This window comes from Geospiza fortis, unplaced genomic scaffold (assembly GCF_000277835.1).
Source record: "Geospiza fortis unplaced genomic scaffold, GeoFor_1.0 scaffold162, whole genome shotgun sequence".
Lineage (NCBI taxonomy): Eukaryota > Metazoa > Chordata > Aves > Passeriformes > Thraupidae > Geospiza > Geospiza fortis.
Genome location: NW_005054316.1, coordinates 6896177 through 6917956, shown reverse-complemented (window position 1 = coordinate 6917956; position 21780 = coordinate 6896177). Strand labels below are relative to the sequence as shown.

Sequence of the window (21780 nt, the reverse complement as noted above, 5' to 3'; positions counted from 1 at the left end):
GCAATACTTAGGCTAGGCTGATTTTTGATTAGGAGATTATTTTGGACCAATATTTATCAGCTTTTCTGAGCTCTGCACATTCTGCTGTGAGGGAAACAGCACAAATGAATATATGTTGTGAAGACATTGCAGCTGCTTGTATTTTTGAAGGTCTTGTAATAGATGAAGTACTTAGCCTTGTCTCTGTGTGCTCCTTGTGGTTTGGGGATTTTCTTGTTTGTTGGTGTAAACCAGCATGAATTTAAACCAACTTGAATATGTTCAGCTTAAATGACGAAAACTTTATATAAACTATGTGACCTCTGGCTTGGAATAATGTATCAGAAACATGTAATACATTTCCCACAGTTCACTGGGTATTTATTCATTTGCAGTTGGCAGAGAGATCTCTCTGAAAAGTTTACTGTATCAAGGTATCACATTTATTAGTGAAATCTGGTAGTATGATGTATATATTACCTCTGGCACGTGGCACAATTGTAAATCCCTAAAAATAGGTTAATAAACATCTTCATAGCATTTTAAAGTTACATCTTTGGCACCTAGGAGAGTATATGTGCTACACATTCTTTACATGACATTTGAAACATGCAAGTCTCAGGAAAAGCTGTGGAAACTGGTATGAGAAAAGATATCCATTTGCTTTGAACCTAGTATTAATTTGACAGTTTTCAGGAGCCCTTTTAAAAACAGACAGGTTTGTCTGAACAGTTCTCAAAAATAGTAGGTCCTGTGGACATTGAACTGTTTTGGCAATAACTACCTAATTTAAAAAGCAGGGATACTAAAAAGGACTTTTTATCTACCAGTTTCTCATGAACAGTGTTAGGGTAGAGAGAAGTAAAGTTATTTATCAGCTAATGTTCTGCTAATTTGCCTGTGTTCTTTCTTAAACAATTGTCCTACTTTTAATCCATGCTCTGTCCTACCTCCAGCATCATGATATTTAAGCAGAGTATTGGGTATTATCTGTGTCCCAGAGTGTTTGGTATATTTAGTAGCTCATAATTATTCTAGGTATGAGTAAGCTGGTTGTATTAACAGTGAATGTTAACCATTTTGGCCACAGAGCTGAAACTCCAAGTTGGTCCCGAATGCTGTTGTTGAGACTCCTAATTACTGAAAAGCTTTGATGCATAACCTGAGAACACTTCATACACTCAAAAAAACCTGCTGTTTTCATGTGAAGGGGAATGGAGGATAGTGTAATTCTGTATTTTGGTATTGGTGTGGGGTTTTTGTTTGTTTTGCTTTTCAAATTTAAAAACAACTTCAAGTCTTTGTATGAAGCATGAAGGGTTTTTTTTTTGATGATCCATACATTAAAAGCTTTAATATAACTCTATTTGGGGTAATGGTTTGAACATGGTGGTTTTTCCCTGAAGCAGTAGAGTTCTTTATTCTGTTTTAGACTGCTTATGAAAACCCTTGATCACTGTTCCTTGTTCAGTATTCCTATTTTGGTATACTCAATATGGCTTCTTAAGCTTGTTTTTGGGTAATGTGGTTCTTCAGGGTAGTAGTCAGTAAGTTGTCTGTACAGTGAAGCTTGAAATTATAGCAGTGGTGTTAGGCTTTTAATAAAATTTAGTTATGTCTTGTTTCATGGTGTTGTGGTATTTATACAATTTGCCTGTTATCTTTTTATTTCTTAAGGGCATTGTGTAAAATCACAGCAGCTATATAGCAAGCTTGTAGCAAGTGTCGAAAAACAACAAAAGAGATGTAATACTAAATGGTGAATGGTTTTCTCTGATGTGGCTTTAAAAAAAGAATTTCCCTTTGATGGATTCGAAGAGGAGCTGGCCACTTTCTGCAGCACTGAATGCTGGCTTGTGTCACCCTTTGGGGGAGTTTTTTCAGCAGGTTTGTGTCACAGTAAGCACAGCTAAACAGCTCAATAGTTGTTCCGTTTCCTTCACACATTATATATAAAAGTCCTGGCATGAATGTTCCCATAAAGTTCAAAGCAGACAAATTGTAATGTGGGTTGGTAACAAATGGCTACAAACAAAATATGGCTTTATTAGCTACTTCTAATGGCCTGTCAGATTCTATACAATGCTTGCTTTCCTTCTCCTAACTGCTCTGATATCTGGAGGGTTTGACCTGTGGGTCTCTGACCATGTGGAGCCACTGAGAGCCCAAATGAAAAGTTGCACAGAATAGTGCTCCAAGCACTTTTGTTGGGGTCACAATTAGAAGGAAATCTCAAGCCTTTGAGAAAACATGGGAGTTAGGTACTCTGTGAAGGAAAGGAAGTCATAAACAGAAACTGTTCCCTATTAGAGTGGAGGAATAAAGGGGGAGAGACCTGAATGAAATTGTCTGGAGAACAACTACTACAGAACATATTTATCAAGACTTAAGGGATAATAGCAAAATACACATTTTTTTCTATTGTGAGAAAGCTGGAGCAGACTTACAGGAAAAAGCTTCCAAAGGATGCATCTGCAGATTTGTTGTTGCAGTAAAGGAGCTTGTGTCAGCAGTAGGCTGTGTGTGTATGAAGACTAATCCTTTATTTTGTCTTTAATAAGTGCATTTATAAATGTTCACATTGGATTGTGTTGCTAGAATAAGGAGCAGAAAACATTAATTAATATAAATTTTTAAAATTGGCATGAGTATTAAAATAATTTCAGGTAGCTGCTACTGTTTTTACTGTTACTTTGTTTTAATAAGGCCCTTTTTTGCCCAACGTCGGGTGTGCTTTTTTGAGCTATGAGGTCGAATGGCCCAAGGTTGCCAAACTTTTAAAAGACAGGTTTCTGCTAAGGCTTTTTTGTTGCAACCTATAGGTAAAAGTTCTGTGGCATCTCGAGCTGTTGTAAGCCAGAGCAGCTGCAGTCCTGCTGTGTGCCCCACCACACATTGTCTGTGCCATCCTGTCTCCTCCACTGTTGCTCCTGGGACTGGCCAGTGGATTTGACTCGGGGAACTGAACCAGATGAAAAATAATCTACCTCTGTTTCTGGGTTAGTGTTTGACTGACTCACTGAGTAACTGCATGATCATCAGCGGCACCTTGGACAAGGAGATGGAAATCAGTAGCTGTGATGGGAGAGCAGACAGACGTGGGGACATGGCAGCTTTGATTTTAGCCATATCCTAAGTGACTGTATGCTCTTGCTGGAAGTTCAAGATGCTGTCATCCTGTCAGCTGAGACATGGTGGCACAGCAGATTCTAGTGTTCACAGTCAGGCCCTGTAGCAGTCACAGAGCCACAGACAGACAGAAGACAGTTCACTTCTTTTTGTAAGGTGAGTTTTCTGCCAGTTCCCATCCCTAAGCTGCTTAATGCCAAGCCCATGAGTGCAAGTGTGGAGGCATGAGCATGCATGGATGGAGGCTGTGGACAAGGTGGGGTTGTGGTGGTCCTCACCTGCATCTGTGTGAACTGTAGGGCAATTGTAGCTTTAGTGTTATAACTTAGGTTTATCTTGTGCTTTCTGGAGGTCATGCAGTGTTGGAAGGGGAAGATTGTATCTGGAATTGAGGGAATCACTTCTCTGCTAGATTGTTCAGAATTCAGAGTGTATAGATTCATTCTGTGACATCAGTTATTCACTGGGTGTTTTCATTGAGGCAAAGCAATTCCTATGCAAAACAAAAGAGTAGCCAGCAGTGGAGGGAGAATGCCACTTGCATCTTGTGCAGTGGTGTGACCTGACAAAGTTGGTTGTGATTCTGCACATCTATATTTGTATGAGCTTTAGAGTTCAAAATAATACATACTGTTTCTTGGACAGATAAACTTTTTTAAGATGTCAGTTGTCTTGTTTCATTATGCTTGGTACTGTGCAAAACAGCACATCAGCAATCCCTTCCTGATTTTATTAATTGCTTCGCGGTTCTTTTCTACCTCATTTTAATGAGCCTCTGAACTCTGTTTAGAGTGCTGGACAGTTTTTCTTCCGGTTGACACACATTTTTGTTGTAGAAGGTGGGTACTAAATTAGATTTCAGAGGACCTCTGTTGGGAATTAGTAGTGAACTAAATCCAAAACTTGGCTCATGAAACAGCATCATTTCAAATGGATCTCAGTAGGTGTAGGCTATGAGGAAAATTCATGGGAGGGTTTGGGAATCCAGATTCTGTGTTCCACTTCTAGAGTATGAAGTAGCTTGGAAAGTCATCTCCAGCAACAGCACACCCTGAACAAATGCCTTTAATGGGTGAAGTCTTAATAGACCACGAAACATTTCCCAGCATTACTTGAGCAACTATGATTGGGAACAGGAGGTAACTCTTCTTTTCTCAGAGATTAAACTACTAGGATGAGGGACTCTGGTGACATTTATATACAGCTTAGTCCAGTAAGCCCTAATCATGATCAGGGTTCTGGGCACTACCATCATGTAAATATTAATTACCACTGTAGTCTTTCTTGTAAGGACAAACCAGTATTAAAGGAGAAGATAGTGCAGTGACCCTCTTTTTTGTAATCTTTGTTAAATTCTTTGCAGGTAAGCAAATACAAAGTTTGATCTAAATTTAAGTACTATTTTAAAAATAGAGTATTGGTTGTGATTTGAGAAAGAAGAGAAAAAAATTTATATAAATTGATTTTTTTTTTAATTCTTGGGAGGCAAATGCTGTTGCTAGCTGATAGATGTGTGTAGTACATGATAGCAAATCTGTCCTGAAGTTGTTCATGTCTCTGTCTGAAAATATCTGTTTGGGAGTACGGTAAACCGTGAAAAAGAAAGAAATGTGAGTATGTAATACTTGTGAATTAAATTCTCCACTGTTTTTACATCAAGAAGGATAAAGCTGGTGTGCCTCTTTCCCACTTTTCCTTTCTCTTTTCTGCTACATTGTAAAATAACTGAATGATCTTGTTTTCCTTTGTTTGGGTCAAGAAATTTTAGCTGAAAATTGTTACTCTGTGAAAGAAGATTATTGACTCAACAAGCCTTCAATTTTCAGTGAATAACACTCCCACCCTCTAGCTTCAGGAACATGTGGTGCATGCATTCTATTTTAAAGTACAGACTGTAATTTAAAACTGAGGCAGTTTGATGCCCCACTGAACTTTGTTTAAGCCTGGAATAAAAGGAAAAAAGCTTCAAGTTCCAAAGAAGTGACTAAGCTATCTCAAAGGTTTTTCTTAGCCATTACATGCAGAGTTGGAAGAAGTTGCTATTTTTTCCAAGTTATTTTAATTTTGGATAAGTGCAGTTGCTAGGTTGGTTTTTTTTGGTTTTTTTTTTTTCCTTAACATTCTTTGTAAACCTGTAGCTAGAACCAGTTTCACTCAACATATGTAGAGAGAGATCAAGTATATGTATTTCTGTGTGTTTCTGAGGTGCAAAACATGCTCTGTAGCTGCTGTCTCCAGATTCTGTATATGGCATCCCATTTGTGTCAGTCACAACAATGGGTCCAAACCAGTGTGAGCCACTGCAGCACCACTGACATTGGTGGCGTTAGCAGGGGAGGGAACTTTGTGTGCCCACGTCCTAGCCCACATTTTACATCTGACTTCAGTTAAACCAGGACTTCCTGTAGGGTGATCAAAGTGATTCATTGTCCTAGAGTCAATTTGTACATTAACTTTCAGTCCCATTTTGGGGAAAAAGTGCAATTAAAGTAGTGGAGAGCAGCCCTGGGTGTGTGTTGTCCATGTAGGGTTAAACTGAAACACTGAAACCAAAATTACAGATGCTGGAATTAGGTATTCTTAATATTTATAGTGTGAAGAGAAGGACCTGTTGTTACTAATTTGTGTTTAGTGCTTTACAGAATTACTTGATTTTGCCTGACAGATTGATCATATTTATTTAAAAGAATGGTTTCAGGTTGTTATTGAACTATAAAAAGTAATTTCACTAAGTATTGTAAAAAAGACACTTGACTATTCATCACCTTTTCCAGAATCAAAATACTTTACATTTACAATGTTTACAACATCCCTGTAATAACAAAACAACTAATTTATGATCCAAGAAAATTTACAAATGCAAAAAGAAATACTTAGTCTGACCTCTACATGAAATTTATGTGGGAAACCTGCTAAGGGATTATAGATCCCAGTAGTGGTTAAGGTTGCAAAAACTTGTAGTTAAATAGGCCAGTGTTGTTCTAAGTGGAATAGTAAAGTATTAGTAGCTTTTTTCCTGCAATGTTTTTTGAAGCCATGAGAAGTTGCATCATATACCTCCAAATACTAGAGTAGTATTGGTGTTGATTCAGAAATTAGGAAACTAGATTTAATTTGGGCAGTTGAAGCACTTTAATTTTTATTTCCTTACCACCCCCTGACTTATGTTGATTCCTTCTACAGAGGCTGCTGCCCTTCTGGCTAAGGTGACTGAGCTGCATTTGTGGTAGCCCCTGAACCACCAAATCTTGCGGCTAGAAATGAGAGCTGAAAGCTCCCAAGGTTACTTTAATATGTAAGGCTGTAAACTGTAGTAGCACGGGTGCCTCTGTATGCGTGGCTCAGGAGTACCTGCTGCAGGGGCAGTAACTGCACTGGTTGTCTTTTTAATCTGCCTAAATTTCCAAGTCAGTGCCTTTAGGTTCTGCATTTGAGAATCTATCTCTAAAGTGGTAGGGATTTTTTTTATTTGGGGAACAATTTTTACTGTTTGAATATTTTACATAATGTGTGTGCATACATGTATAGTGTATAAAAGGACAGATATCTTATCTGCTTGGTTGTTTGTAAATTTTGAGTTGATAGCATACTATAAATTCCAAAGCTTAATGTATTCAGTGGTGCATGTCTTTGTTCATGCCTGTGTGAACATGGGGATTACAACGCAGAAAGTAAGACAAAGGAGTATTACTCACTTGAATACCATTTCAGGAAGTACCTGAGACACTGTAAATGTTTTTTCTTTATTTTTACCACAAGTCTTCCTGCAAGATGGGATTTTTTTTTCAAGTAACTCCTTTGCTTGTCCAACCGTTGTGAAGTATGACCTCAGCTTCATAACCTTGACTAAACACAGTAACTCACTCTGACCAGCAACATCTGAAGCCTAGCAGTAGATTCTTTTTCTTTTTCTTCCTCCTTCCATTCCTGTTTGCTGGGAACATGTTGGTTTCTGGTGCTGTTGTTGCAGCTTTCATGTTTAGAAAAAAAAAAGTTAGCAGTCTTTGATGTGACGCTGCCTCCTGAGTGGTCCTGGTCAGCTGCTGTTTCTGTGTGAGCAGATGTTTGTGCAGTCACGGTCAATAGTGTTAAGATTAGGCCAGGTTTCACAGTGCTTTGTCTGATTGTTTATGGTATGTCCATAATTGCTGGGGATTCTAGGTGCCATCACAGTGCAAATGGGAAGTGTTTGTAACGTACTGTTTGTTTCATATATACTGTGTTCAAATAATGATAAATTCAGTCCTGTACTGTGAGGCCATTCACACGTTTTAGTAGTGTTCTTTTGTTGTTGGTTGCTTGTTGGGGTTGAGGTTTGAAACAGGTTTTTAAACGTTTGTTAAATATGTTTTCTTTAAACCTAATGTCTTGTGCTACTTAAATCTCCACAACCTTCCTTTCTTTGCTGAGCCATACATCTCAGATTCACTATGAATCTTCTCTTGAAGACAGTGATGTGTGGTAACTTTTTACAGAATCTGTGCTATATTGTGCTGTATGTGAGAAGTGCTTTTGAAGTGTGTCTCATTTAGATAAGTTTCCATTATCAATTTACCTTTAAAAATACATATACACAGACACACACACACAAAAGCAGAGGGGATGTCTGCATTTGTCTTTGGAAGGCATTTACATTTTAACCTGCTGCTAAAACCATGCAGATTATTCTGTGCCATTTCCTACTCAATTCCAAACCCAAGACTTTGTAAAAATGGTCCTGTTTGACTTGGCAGTTTAATTTTGGAGATGAAGCATCATAGAATGTTGAAATTAAGATAGGAAAGCTCTTGATGCCAGGAAAGGGCTACTTTCAGTTCCCAGTCTTTAGGCTTTTGATCTCTTTCCTTCCATGCATGCAATTGCAGATGACCCTTTTAATCATCTTAACCTTATTGTGAGATTTACTGTGTTAAATATGACTTAGGACCTGAATTTTGAGGCACATTTGAATAATTGCATTAGGATAGGAAAATATGCCATCCTGGATCATTTGTTTTATATTATAGTTAAATTGCATGAATTTGTATCAGTGTGTGGGGTTGGGTTTGGTAGTTTTGTTCTGTTTTTTTCCCTTAAGGTGGAGATTCATTTAATAGTTTATCTTCCACCTTCCAATTGAAGTTATCATTTTGGGAAGTAATACAAAGATAAGCGTACATGAGCATTTGTATTTGTGTTTGCATGTAGTAATACATTATGCATCAGTAAGCTTTAGTAAGGTTTGCTGAATATACACTAGTGCACTTAGTGTACAGGACAAAGCTTGTTTCATGCCATAGAATAAGGTGTAGATTCGCATGTATATTTACAGTACCACAGCTGATGAAATTTCCCAATGCATTTTGCACAAAGGGTAATGAAAGAGATCTAAAATGTTACTATATTTGTTTCTTAAACTGCAAGTTATTCAGTAGCCAGTTGTTGCTTTTGAAAAGTATGGAATTAAAGGAAGTGGAAGAGATCTGAGATTTTTAAACTCAGTTGTTACAATCAAAATAAGATTAAATAGGTAGATAAAGTGGTGTATGGATTAAGTACAGACATTGACCCTAGTGAACTAATTCATTATGGCGTGGGATAAAACTTAATGCAAACTGTTATCTTTCAGGTTTAGACTTGAAACCGAAAGCCTTAGCAGTTTTTCATATGATACTCCATGGGAGAGTGGAGATGGAAGAAAAACTCCAGATTATTTCTTTCCTTTATTTTAACTTACAGGTCATGTCAAGATCTATGGCTTAATGAAAGCTTCATAAAAACCTATTTTTTCCATCTTGTTAGTTGTATCATGATTATCATGCCTACGTGAAAGTGGGAAAAAACCTAAAAATTCAGTGCAATTTTCAGCACAGCTCTTCAGAATTTATTGAACCAAGGCTGTAAAATCTTAATATCTATGGGTTTTATTGCTGTTGTTTGGGGGGCCTGGCCAAATTTTTTTTTGGTAACATCTCACAGCTTCATTTGGATTCTCTCATAATATATTTTGTCAGCCTTCTTTACTTTCCTTTTTTTTGCTTGTACCTTTAAAGAAGATTTACGAGGATTGCATATACGCATCAATGTTTTTACATGACTGCCGATTCTTCTTGTGGGGCTTTGTAGACATTTTGCCCCACTGGAAATCACAGTTAACAGCATTTTTTCCCATTCTGAGGTATGATGAAATACAGAGATTTTTTTGGCTCTGGAAGCTTCGGGCTGCTTCTGGCCAGAGGGTCATTCCAGCGCTGAGACTGCAGCTCGGTGTGAGAGGGGCCATTTGGCCTATCTACAGAGTTGTCTTTCTCCTCTGCAAAGAACCAGAGGTTACATATCAAATCCTGTGAAATTATGAGAAATGCACCCATGCATGTACTTGCATATATTTACACTTCTGCTCTTTAATTTTTGCTGGTTAGAGCCAGTGATTTCTAGTGCTTGCTTTTTAATGCTATATTCACAGTAATATAGGTCAGACTGAAGTGTATCCTGTAACTTCTTTACCTTATTTTTGCTAGAAAAACAAACTTTCCCTCCTGTGTGAATTTTGATCACTTGACCTCCATTTCCATGGAGATGTGGTCAGAGGGCAGTAGTCAGCGAGCCATGCCAACTAAAGACTATCTTCACTTACAGCACGCAGTGAAACTCCAGAGTTTAGAAGTAATTAAAGGACTTAGTCTGACATATTTTTTCTCCACCACGCACATCCATTAAAGATGAATCTTGGAAACAAAATATATGATCAGCTATGGTGCAAAGGGTTTTTTTAAAAAAAGTTTATTTAAAAGAAAATAGGAATCAAAAATACTTCAACCTCCTCCTTTGTTATTTCTTTTTAAAATTATTATTTTTCCCTGCATTCTGTATACCCATCTATGTATATTTGAATTTTTGGCATACTCTCAATTTCCATGTGCTTATTTTGAATAACATGGGCTCAGGTTTGTCAAAAGCTGAATTTCGTATTCCACAGAACTGAGAGATTCATGATTAAACAAGTGCAGATCAGGCAGCTTATGCTTCTCCAAGTTCAGTCTGGGGTTATTGGTCCAGGGTCACGTGCAGGATCCAGCTCAACTTTGTGAGCAATACCTATCTCCAAGGCTTACAGAGTGACAAAAGCCAACAGCAAGTGCTGGCCCCCGCAGTGCCTTGGACAGGGAGAATGTGGATCAGGGACAGGGTGTGGTGGCTTGTGCTGCTGCTCACCCACTCAGCTCAGGGGCTGGCATGTCCTCCTAGGCTGAGCTGTGTGCATGGGCTGTGTGCTCTGTTTGCTGGCTAACCAGGGTGCTCTGTTTGGGCTTTAGTGTTAGAAGTATCTCTGGACGCCTCTGGGCTCTCTCTGGTGAGAAGATGCCTTTCTGGTAAGGGTACAAAACCTCACAGTACTTTTGTACTGAGAGGGAAGCAAAGTGTCCCTATTTCTGCAGAACAAGGTTAGATTTCCTTCAGACTAGGCAATAACCAAGTTATGCTTGTAATACCATTTTGATTATACACACCTCTTTGTATGTGTTAACATAAAGAAATAGACTTTTAAATTTTGGGTTCTTTTAAGGATCTGGCTTTTCTCCATCTCTTCTGTCTCCTCTCCAAGGGGTTTGCAAGGTAACCCAACTTTAGTAAACCGAAAGGGAGTACATTACTTTTATCTTGGTTTCGGGGAATGGCTGTGATGCAGTGGGAACATGGCAGCTCGGAGAAGAGCTGCATTCCCTCCTGGAGACTCGCTTGGTACCTCACCTTTTAGAAAGCCCATCCGGTGGATCTGTGGCTTCCCTGGCAGCGTGCTGAACTATTGCTAGGCTACAAGGCCAGCTTTATGGATTGATTTCCGAGTGGACGTTTTTGTCACGTTTAATAAGAGCACATTGATGAGACAGCAGTGTGTAAGCTGAGTTAATGTCTGTTATTTCTGTGCTACCATTACTTTTTATTGCCATTATCCACACAGTGGTGAAACTTTAGTGAGCTTTTTCCTTCCCGCTGAGGGTTTTCTCCCCTGAACTGGTGATCTCACAAGTATCCCCACTCTTTTCACGCAAGATGAAAGAGTGAAAACGACTTTGGTTGTCGCGGTGCTTGGAATGACACCGTAAACCCGAAAGCGTGTCGGTGTAGCAAGCTCGGGCCGTGTGTCCTTGGGCCGGGCCGGGCCGGGCGGCGTGCAGGGCATTTGTGTAATGGCTGGTGAGGTGGCAGGGAGCTCTCCCCGCTCCCCCTGGCTGCTGCGCGTCTGAAATTACAGCTTTGTCTTTGAAGCCGGGCGCTCTGTTAGCGTCGCCATGGCGACGGGCGGGTAATGGCCTCCGCCGAGCCCAGCCTGGTGTTCAGCGCCGAGCGCGGCCCTGCCAAGGCCCCGCTCGCCGGCGCGTTCACTGAGCTGTCCCCTCTTCGAAAATGTTTAAAAACTGCGCTTTTACATGGCCGGACCAGATTAATAGTCATGGTTTATTTCGTTTTAACTGCGGGGATAAAAGCATTATTCCATTAAATGGGTAGCTTTTTCCCCCCCTCCTTTGGTTTATGCATTATTAACACAAGCTTTCCTGTTTTGCTTGTAACATTTTATAGGCCCTTTCAAACATGTAGACAGATTTGCTCTGCTGCTCTTTTATTTTTCGGGACTTAACCCTTTCTCTCCTTGATCTTGTCTTCAGAAGCTTGGAGCCAAGCCTCCAGCAGACTTGGTTGCTCCCATTTAATGTGTTCAAAACCAGGAAAAAGGCTTTCTTTTTATTGTTATTTTTAATTTTTTTCCCAACAATTCTGCTTTTTTGAAACACTCTAAAAAGCAATGCAGATTGGTCTGTTCTTGTAATTTAATTGAAGCAGATGCTGAAGTCAGCACACATGACACTTGATACAATTGTGGAGTGTTTGGGTTGAGGAAATATTCTGGTGTTGCCTTTTAATTTGTGTGCCCATCTTCTCTTCTGCCCATAGTGTTTTCACCCCATACTCTTTACATGTAGCATTTTTTTGGCTGCCCTCAAAAGAGATGCACCTCATGGTGGAAGGACTGGGGAACAAAAAATCCAGAACAGTCCTGGGGACACAGTATTTACGTCTACCACCTTTCTTGTTAATATGGAGCTGGTGAAATACATCTAGACATGTAGAAGTATTGGTATAAACACAAGCTGCAGGCTTTGTTTCACTTTTTCAGTGCTCTAAAATATAGCTTTCATTTTAGTCTCTAGTAGGAGGCATATATCCAAGTGCAGTCAAATGCTGTGGATACAGGGATTCAGTCATCCCTGCCGACACAAACGGTCTCTCTGTTACAAACTTGGAGGGTAACAAGCAAACCTGGAATTCATATTTTCTCCCAATCCCCTCCCTCCTTTTTTTTTTTTTTTAACTGTGAATTTGTTGTTATGGGGTGCTTACTGGCACCTTGCTTTGTCCATCAGTATCTATCACAGATCCTTCTGTCCTAAAAACTTCGAAGGACATCTCAGGAGAAGGCAAATATTCCTCTTTTTTTGTCCTTTTTTACTGATGCCATGTGGCAATGGTGATGTGAATGGTACCTCCTGTGGGATGGGCTTGCAGCTTGTGGACAGTGGATTTTGAAACTCTGAGGTTTATTTCACCTACAGAGCTGACTGCAGACTGTGCTTGGGTATCCGAGCAGGGAGGTTGTGTGTGCAGGGCTCCTGCTCTCCCACCACATCCATCTTCAGCATCCATGTGACTCCTGTAGACACCTTTGGTGCATCTAAAGCTCACGGGACATATATTTGCTACCTCAGGGAGTTCCAGGGTGCATGGCAGATGGAGAGGCATCCCAGCTCCCTGGCCACCTGAGATCTGCACGAGGCCCATATCTACTCCTGGCCAGCAGCAGCTGTGAGCTGTGTTGCTGGCCAGCCTGGAGTTGGTGTGTTGTAGTGTTGATGAACGTGGCGATAACATAGATTTTAAAAAGTTTTTCTTTTACGTGTTTCTTAAATTCTGTTTAAATATTAAAAAAAAGAAAAAGAAAAGGCAATGATAGGTAAGTTGGCTCCAAGTGTGGATACAGTGGATTTTGTGGATATTGTGGATATTGTACAACTGCATATGTTAAATAGGCTGGACTAGAGGCTTACTCTCATCTCCAGGCTTTATGGGTATGAATTTCATCCTTTGAGTTGCATTCCCCTTAAATCTGCAAATTCTGGGAAAATTAGACAAAACAGTTTACATTCCATGAATAAGAAATTACTAATTGCTTCTAAAACAGGCGTATCTTTATCTACACAGGGCTTTTCAAAGTTGCTGCTTAATCTTTTTTCTTTTTTAATCACTAAATAAACATGTCTCAGCAGTCACTGGATGTGAAACCAAAACCTGGATGTGGACAAAAAGCAAACACACTACACTAATTTTCATTAGCATATCCTATCTCCTAGAACATTTATTTTTTCATCTCCTTGTAAATTGATTTTTCACGTGCTTGTGACTGATATTTGAACTGTGTGTTTGTAGTAACTGACTTATGTAAAAGCCAGGTCCTGGATCTCCCAACATGAATATATTATGGAGGTGACCTCTTGGGTTCATAGTTAAGGTTGCACTGAGTTTTCACTTAATACGAGGTTTAAATCCCTTAATTAAACATTAAAACTCGCATGAATTCTCAAACATGGACTGTTTCAATAAAGAGGACAAACTTTAATTATTTAGGTACTCAATGTTCTTCTTAATGCTGTATTTGCAGAATTCAGAACATCTTAAAATTATTCCTTCTGCAGGTTTTTCCAGAATTCCTGGTATTTTGAGTTTCTCTATTCTTTTGAAAATCTTTTGTGTAGACCTTTTGTTGCTATAATTGTCATAGCTCTGTTGCCCTTATCAAACGAGGACAATTTTCATAACATAATTTAACTAAAACTAGTTCAGCTGTAACTGTAATAATGCATGATACAAAAGAACATATAGATTATCAGAAAGCTCTGTATGTTTTATTACTTTTTTGCCATGGGAATCAAAGGGTGTATTGGCTTCTTGTAGGTGATATCAGTCTTTGATTTGGATGAGAAGAAAAGTCTGGAGAGCCTGTTTAAAAAAACAACCAGCCACATGGAAGAAAAAATCCAAACTCGAGCACCAGTAGCATCTCTTCCATATGGGTGACTTTTTCCAAGTCAGTCAATGAAAAACAGCTACAGTAGTCCCAAATGAATTAAAATTCACTCTACTTTTCCACTTCTCCTTATTCTTAGAGGACTCAGTTCAGACTTTTCTGAAGTGGGTTTCTTCACTGATTGCAGTAAGCTTAGATTAGGCTGAGTAATTCTTGGCATCTGTCCTACCCAGCTACCACCCTGTTGCTCTCTTTCAGTGTCCATTTTGAGCCCCTTGGACGCAGTCTGCAAACCTGTTGTACACAGCAGCCCATGCTCTACCTGTAGTGACCAGAAAATATGGCTCTCCTTGGTAGCATTTGTAGCCTTCTGCTGAGCTATAGAATCCTTCAGCACAGGTAGAAGCCTTGCTGAAAACAGTATATTTTCAAACCATACATAAGTAAGTGAAGAAAGATTCATTTAGAAACAAGTGGTTCATAGGTCAGTAGTATCTTTATTCAGAATTCTAAGCCTTCAGCCATTCCTCTGACTAGCTGGAAATAGAGACAAACTGGAGGAAAAAACCCAACAAATTCTCATTAGCTGATGGCCCACAGAATGTTTTTTGTTTAAGTCCTTTTTAGGTCAGGATTTCTGTTTTTCCATTGTTTTCATCTGACTGCTGCTATGGTCTCATATGCCTACTAGTTAAGGTCTCCTGTCCATTAAAAGACAACAGCTGGTACTTCTGAAATTATTTTTGAAAAAAATTCTCGTCCTTGTTAACAGCAGCAGCTAGGGCCTACAAATATATTTACTACTTATATGATAAAGCATTGTTTTGGAGTGTGCTAGTTCTTGAATTTTGCAAAGCACAAGCACTATAGGCTGAGATTGCATACCAGTTCCATAGAAATTCAAAAGTACGTGTTAATTTGAAGAGTTGCTTCTGTCTTTAGACGTTGGATGAAGAACAAAATTCACAGGAAGTTATTACTGTCACTGACATGAGAGTAGGTTCTCAAGCTCTTTCAGAGTAGGGATTGATATGATGGAAGTGAAAGTTTGTTGCACTTGCACACTGCTAGATTCATGTAGAAAAGCACGTGAAAAGAAGCTACTGGGCCTGAAATGTTCTTTTGTTGGTGATGTTCTTGCATTTCACTGCCTCTACTGTGTGTATACTTGATCAGTCTGAAATAAAATGTAGCGGAGAGGAATACATGAGAGCAGCTAGTGGGGAAGTAACATGGGAGTCTAATTTGTATGGGTTGGAATCTTTGGCAGTAGGACCGTATCAGTGGTATTCCTATATTTTTGGGAGATTACTAGCCTGTGCAAATTCTTTTCATTCTTTTTGGTGGGGGAAGGGGAATGTTAAAAACCCTACATCCAAACACAGTATATACACTGAGACGGCAAGGGGTTAAAGAGATGTGATTATGCATTCTTCAGTAAGTGTTCTGCAGTCAGCAGTACAGCTAGCTGTGCAGGAAGCAGGGGAAAAAAAAGATGACAGAGGGAGAATATGGAGAGAAGGTCAGATCCAAGGATTCTGATTCTCTTAGGGTGTTCTTGTGTTTGCTTTTCCTTTGTGACTTACTATACTCTGTCTTAGTAGAAACAGAAGAAAGTATTATAGCCTGTTAGTTCCTCCTACTGATAATGTAAACTTAATCTTTATGCTTTATAGTAGTGGTAGAGTTGAATATATTGATTTAGATTTTGAAGGAGTTCTGACTCAATCCCAGTGCTTGCCATGGTCCTTGTTCCCCAGCTCTTAGTTGTAGCCCCATTTATTACAGCCTGTTAACACAGAGCATTTCAACAAATGTCATTTGTCAGAAGTGGTTCACCCATTCCCTTTGAGAGGATTTGAATTTCCAGCAAATCCATCTACTAGAAGTAGTTCGGTCTGCACCTTTTCAGGTGGTTTGCATGGATGAATGGAAATTCTGGCACAGTCAGGATTTCAGGCTGACCTGCCTGGTGAAGGTAAGCTTTCATCACTCCTGACTTCAGCTTTTAGGGAGTCAAGGGGAAAATGTACCATGCCATACGTGATCATCACGTTCCTCACAGGTGAAACAGGAGTTTGTGGAGTGTTTGGGGACAGTTGGAGTAATAAGGGCAGGATATCTGGGTTGCGCATTACCCCCCTACTTCCACCCTATGAGTTACCTGAGGTCTGAGTTGCTAAGTCGTTCAGTGTACCAGATCCTTCTTTTTTAATTGAACTTCTGTAATTTGCAGTTGGATTTCATAATAGCAGCAAAGCATTTCTGGGAGGTGTGTGTTTGGCAATACTGTAGTCTGAAAGAGGTGTTTGGAGATTCCCCCCCTTTTTTTCTTTCACGTGATGCAGTTTTCTTTTTTTTTTTTCCTTTGGGTACTTTCCTGGTTCAATTATAGGGAGAAAACCTGAAGACGAATAAATGAATGGGATTTATCCCTTCGTCCTTGAAAACAAAACAAAACACAATTAACACAAATACCTCCAACCCCCAGAGTAGCTCTTCTTTTGGAATAAAGATCCTTAGCTTGCCATTGACCTTATGGGGACAGGTTCCTCTGTTTCCCCCAAAGAAGAGAGTAGTGTGAGTCTGTCAGTTTACATTCTGGTGTAGCATGCCTTGCAATAAGAACCTTTATGTTAAGTTAGTTAATTGCACAAGTTGACTGAAAATGTAGCATTAGGGAATGGCCTGCCTCTAAGGACAACTAAAATCTTTCCTCTCACCTTTGTAAAACACCATTTTAAAGCTATTGATTAGCTCCTCCTAGAAAAATATAAGTTAACTCCCATCATGCTTCTCCTCTCCTGCTCTTAACTTTTATTTTTCTCTGTGTCTTTATAATTTTAACACTGCAAAGCTCTAAAAGGATTGCTTCAAGGAGGAGGGGTAGTCTGATAAGTCTGTTTCCTAAAGCTTTTGGCCTTTCAAGGTTTCTCTTACAGTAGGTTGAGCTGTGTGGACGACTTGGATTGAGACGACAGGGGAGTAGTGTGCAATACTTTCTGGTTCCGATAGCTCTTTGTTGATCTAAGAGAGAGCACTTAGAGAGTAGTAGGTCATTTATGTGATTATGAAGAGCACTTGGTTCTCTCTTATTCAAGATGGAAAAATAATAGTTTTTAAATAAGAGGTCGCTGTCAAAATGACATTGAATGTGACTTTTCTTCCCTCTTCATTCCCTCCCCCACTAGAAGAAAAGCTACTCAGGATAGGGCTGGATTTTTCCAACCCCATGTGACTTTTTTCTTCTGTTCTTTGTTCATTTTATTTCTCACCATTTCCTCTCTGTGTAGTGTTTATACTTCTTGATGATATTTATGGTAACTAGAAATTTAAAAATAAGTGTAATGCATGTAAGACGATGTGTTTTTTTCAAGTCTTGTTTTTCCACTTTGCAGAATTAAGCTGCGAATGTGTGATGTGGTATCTGCTTGGGTGACAGATGTCCATTCCTGAATGATGCTGTGTTCCCTTTATGCTTTATTTATGGAATGATTTGCTTCTAAAATAATTTCTTAATCTTTCTCAAACTACATTTCTGCATGTGCTCTTTTTACATATGCCATCATTTAGGGTAATGGACTAAAAACTGAAATTACACCTAAAAGCTTTGTTTCTAAAGCTAATAATAGTGATATAATATTGTAATTTTTGGTTTAATATGTCCTTTCAGAACTCGGTTAAGTGTCTTCTTCAGTTTTGCTCTGGTGGTTTTTTGGTGTGTTTGTTTCCTGTGGCACTGCCATAATGAAATTGTTTTTTAATTTCATTCACTTATCAAATAAAAAGACAACACTAATATATCCTTTTTTAATGTTAGGTTTGCTTTTATACCTCGGAAGAAGAGCTGTATCCCAAATTAGAATGTGATTGCTCAGAGTACAGAACATAATAATATATTTTATGAAAATAATTAATAGTTATTACTCTAGGGTTAATTTACTTAAACCAGTGTTGAACATCAGTAAACACTCTAGTTCATCACAAATTTCCTTTTGGTAAATTTTACGAAGCACGGCTTCAGCTTGAGGGAGGGCTGATCAGTGGAATATGTATAATCCCTTACAGCAGGGAAGACTTTTTGAGATTCTCTTACTTGCAGTCTAAAATTAAGTTTGCATAAAGTATGTTAAAATTTTCAGGTGTTTGCGTATTTACTCATTGAAAATAACTCAGCTGGTATTTCACAGTTCTGCTTTTTAGAAAAGCAAAACAGGTTTGGAGCCAGTTTGGGGAAAGACATCACTGAAATATTTTGTTTATATTCTTGCTGAAGTGTTGGGGGGGGCGAAGTACTTTTTATTTTATTTCATTTTTTTATTCTTAAATGTGAGTGTTAACAATGAACAGTGATTGAATTACACTAAGATACTTCAAAGTTAAGTAGGAAGTGTTGAAAACTTCTACGGTTTATTAGTCAACCATTCAAAAACATACAGCAAATTGTGTGCGGGCCTGAAATAGCATAGATGCCATTGATCTTCAGTTTCCAGGCTGTGGAAAGTTCTGAAAGTTGAACTTGGTTTCTCACAGAAAGTAATCTTTCTTACTTATAGTCCTAGATTTAGAATTTTTTGGACAGTAGTATTTTATTATTTTTAATTATATATGAAAGCACTGGATCCACCGTGAGTACAGATGATGAGTATTGAGAAGTCAGCACTGACAAAAGCTGTAGTTCTGGCTCTAAGTTGTACCCTTCCTGAGGGTGCTTGCCGTGCTGTAGCCCCTGAAGTCCACAGGTTTTTTGGAGACCTCTTTGATTCCTGTTAGGAACCTTCTTTTACAGAAACTTGTTGTTGCTCCTTCAGTGGCTGCTCAAGCTGTCCCATGCTGGAGTGCAGCTGGATGAGCGTTTTGGTTCATATCAGGCAAAGATTTTTGAAGCAATGCTGAGTTGAGCCCTTCACCGTTTGATTCACGTTACCCAGCAGGCAAGGAGCGAGCTGGATTCCTTTTGGATGAAACAGAACAGAAAAATGTGCCCCAGGAGCTTGCCTAATGCACTCCAGCTGCTCGTGGGTACTCGGTCCGTGGGCCAGCCCGACAGAGAGTCCCCAACAGGGGCGGTACAGCCTGTGTCAGGTGCTCAGCTCAGAGCTGTCCCACCTGTGCCAGGCCCTGTGGAGCTGCGCCTAGGGCTCGGCCAGGCATTGCCTTCCCTTCAGTGCAAGGTGCTGCTGGGCCGCATCTGGATGTTTTACATAAGGTCTGGATCCAAAGCCTTTGAAGTCTTTGAGTGACTTCCATTGACTTTAATAGGCTTTGTGGCAGGCCCTAATGATTTGGTTGTGATCTGAAAAGGGATGTTCAGAGATTTTTCTGTAATGAGAAAATGTTACCTTTTAAAGAACTGAGTTCAAATAGTCTGATCAGTTCTCAAGTGGAAGTGAGCTTCTTGCTATCTCCTGGAATCCTTTTGTCCCTGTCGAAAAAACCACCAGAAAATTATTACTTGTTGCTCAGTAAGGTCCAAGGTTGAAATTGGCAGAGGAGTTTTGGGTTGTGGATTGAACTGCCCTGACAAGGAGTGGAGAGATTTGCACAGTGCAGGTGTCTGCTCCTCTCAAAATGATGTGGTAAGCCCCTTGTTCTTACCAACAGCCACTTTCTTCACAGTTTTGAAGTAAAAATCCAGAAGACAGGAAGGAAAAACTCAATGTTCATTTGTATTAATAGTGTTCTGAGTCATACCATAGGTCTAAAAAGAGTGTCAATGAAAAAAGTCTCAAGTTTGTTTTTAAAAGCAAGGACAAAAAAGAAGGCATTTCACTGTCTTACTAACTGGAATAACAAAACTACCATTTTTTTTTTACATTTCCCTGTATCTCACATGTTCCCTTGAAATTTTCTCTCTCGCTCAGAATTTTCACAAACTATTTTTTTGTACGTAAATTCATTTGGTTTTTATCATGTAAGGTGTTGTTTGATCAGTATCCAGAAAAGCTTTCATTTTCCTACTTCCTCTGAATCCTTTCTTGTGAGGTAGGAAATCAACTTACTGCTTTAACAAATTAACATGGACAGGTTGGATCTGTTAAATTTCTGCTTCTTAGTTTACTGTATTATTTTATTTACTTAGTCTTCATCTTTGTTAAATTGCAAAAATCTGTGCTCTTTTTTTTTTCCCCTAGAACAAGTGTATGGTATAATAATGATGCTTAAGCAATCTAGGAACAAAATGTAGCTGCATTTCATCATTGGATGCTAGGATCTAGTAAAATGTGCATTTATAATTACATGTAATCGCATGTGTCTTCCTGTAATGGTTTGTCTTAATATTTTTATTTGTACATGTGCATGGAAGAGTTCATCTGAATTTGCACTGGGACTGATGTAGCACAGTTATCCTTGTTTTACATCTGTGTAATTACTTTGAAATCATTGATCTTATACTCATAGAAAATTGCAGTACTGGTGAATTAGGGTTGCACTCTTGATGGTGCTTTTTATTCCAGTTGAAATACTCTACTGATCCAGGTGACGATGAAATGTTGCACTAAGCTGTGAGACATTTCACTGATTGGGTTCACGCAGCTTATCTGTCAGCACTTCCGTTCCTAGGAGGTCTATTTAATGCAGTTATTTCTGTGTGCCTTGGAAATGCAAAGGAGCAAAGGACTGGGGAGAAAAGTTAAAATCAAAAGTCCATGGTTTTCTAGTATTTACTTGCCAGTAGTAGCTGGACAAAGTAGTCCTGAGAGTCTTGCACTGTATTTTTGGTGAAGACATTATTCTGTCCTTCATCTTTGAGGGCATTAGCTTTAATAAAAGAAAAAAAAAAGAAGAGAACATCTTTAGACTCTTTTCATTTTTCCCATCTGCTTTGAAGCAATAGATTAGCATGTTAAAATGAAAGCATAGGCTGGTGTTACCAGACTGGTGGTTTGTGTTATCAGGATGTGGGGAGTGCTGGTGGCACTCAGAATAAATAAAATGCATAGACAGGACACACCTGCGCTTGTGTATCTATCAGCCAGTCAGAATCGCTGTGTTCCTCTCATCTCTGATCCAGACCTTGGAAGGGATGGAAGCAGACCAGCTGATAGTCCTCAAATAAGCCAGCCCTGTGTACCATCCTTTTGTTTCATTTTCCAAACCTCCTCTATCGGAGGGAAGCAGTGGGAGCCTGCGTGCTGTCATGCAGATCTGGAGGGCGTTTTTGGATGCCGGGGCCTGGTGTTGCCATGGTCTCAGTTGCCTGGTTTATTCACTCATGCCGGGACCTCTGGCTTCCACGGCTGGAAGTTGTCAGGGTGCTGCCAGCCTGCCACAGGGAGCCTGCGTGGCTGGAAGGATGCTGTGTCACCACCCAACTGTCTTGCTTCCCCTTTCCTTTCAAGATTAGGAAAGCAGGTGTTGAGTCTCATTTTGAGAATTTATTGTTATCTGTTGCTGACGCTTTAGAGACCACTCTGCTTACTCTCCTAATAGCCAAATGCAAGCTAATAGTCTGTACAGACCATTGAAGCCTAAAATCCTTCTAATTCCTTCCTCTAATGAATAATCCCTGATCTCTGTGTGTGCCTTGACTGTGGAAGGGCTAATTATGAAACTCATTGTAAGGAAAATTTCGGACTCATGATTTCTGTGCCTGGGATTTGTAAATA

General features: G+C 39.3%; 1 protein-coding gene across 5 annotated transcripts in view; it reads left to right on the top strand.

Annotated features, from left to right (window-relative positions):
- Positions 1-21780, top strand: part of ARID1B (AT-rich interaction domain 1B) — a 243544-nt gene that overhangs the window by 19651 nt on the left and 202113 nt on the right. The window lies entirely within an intron of this gene.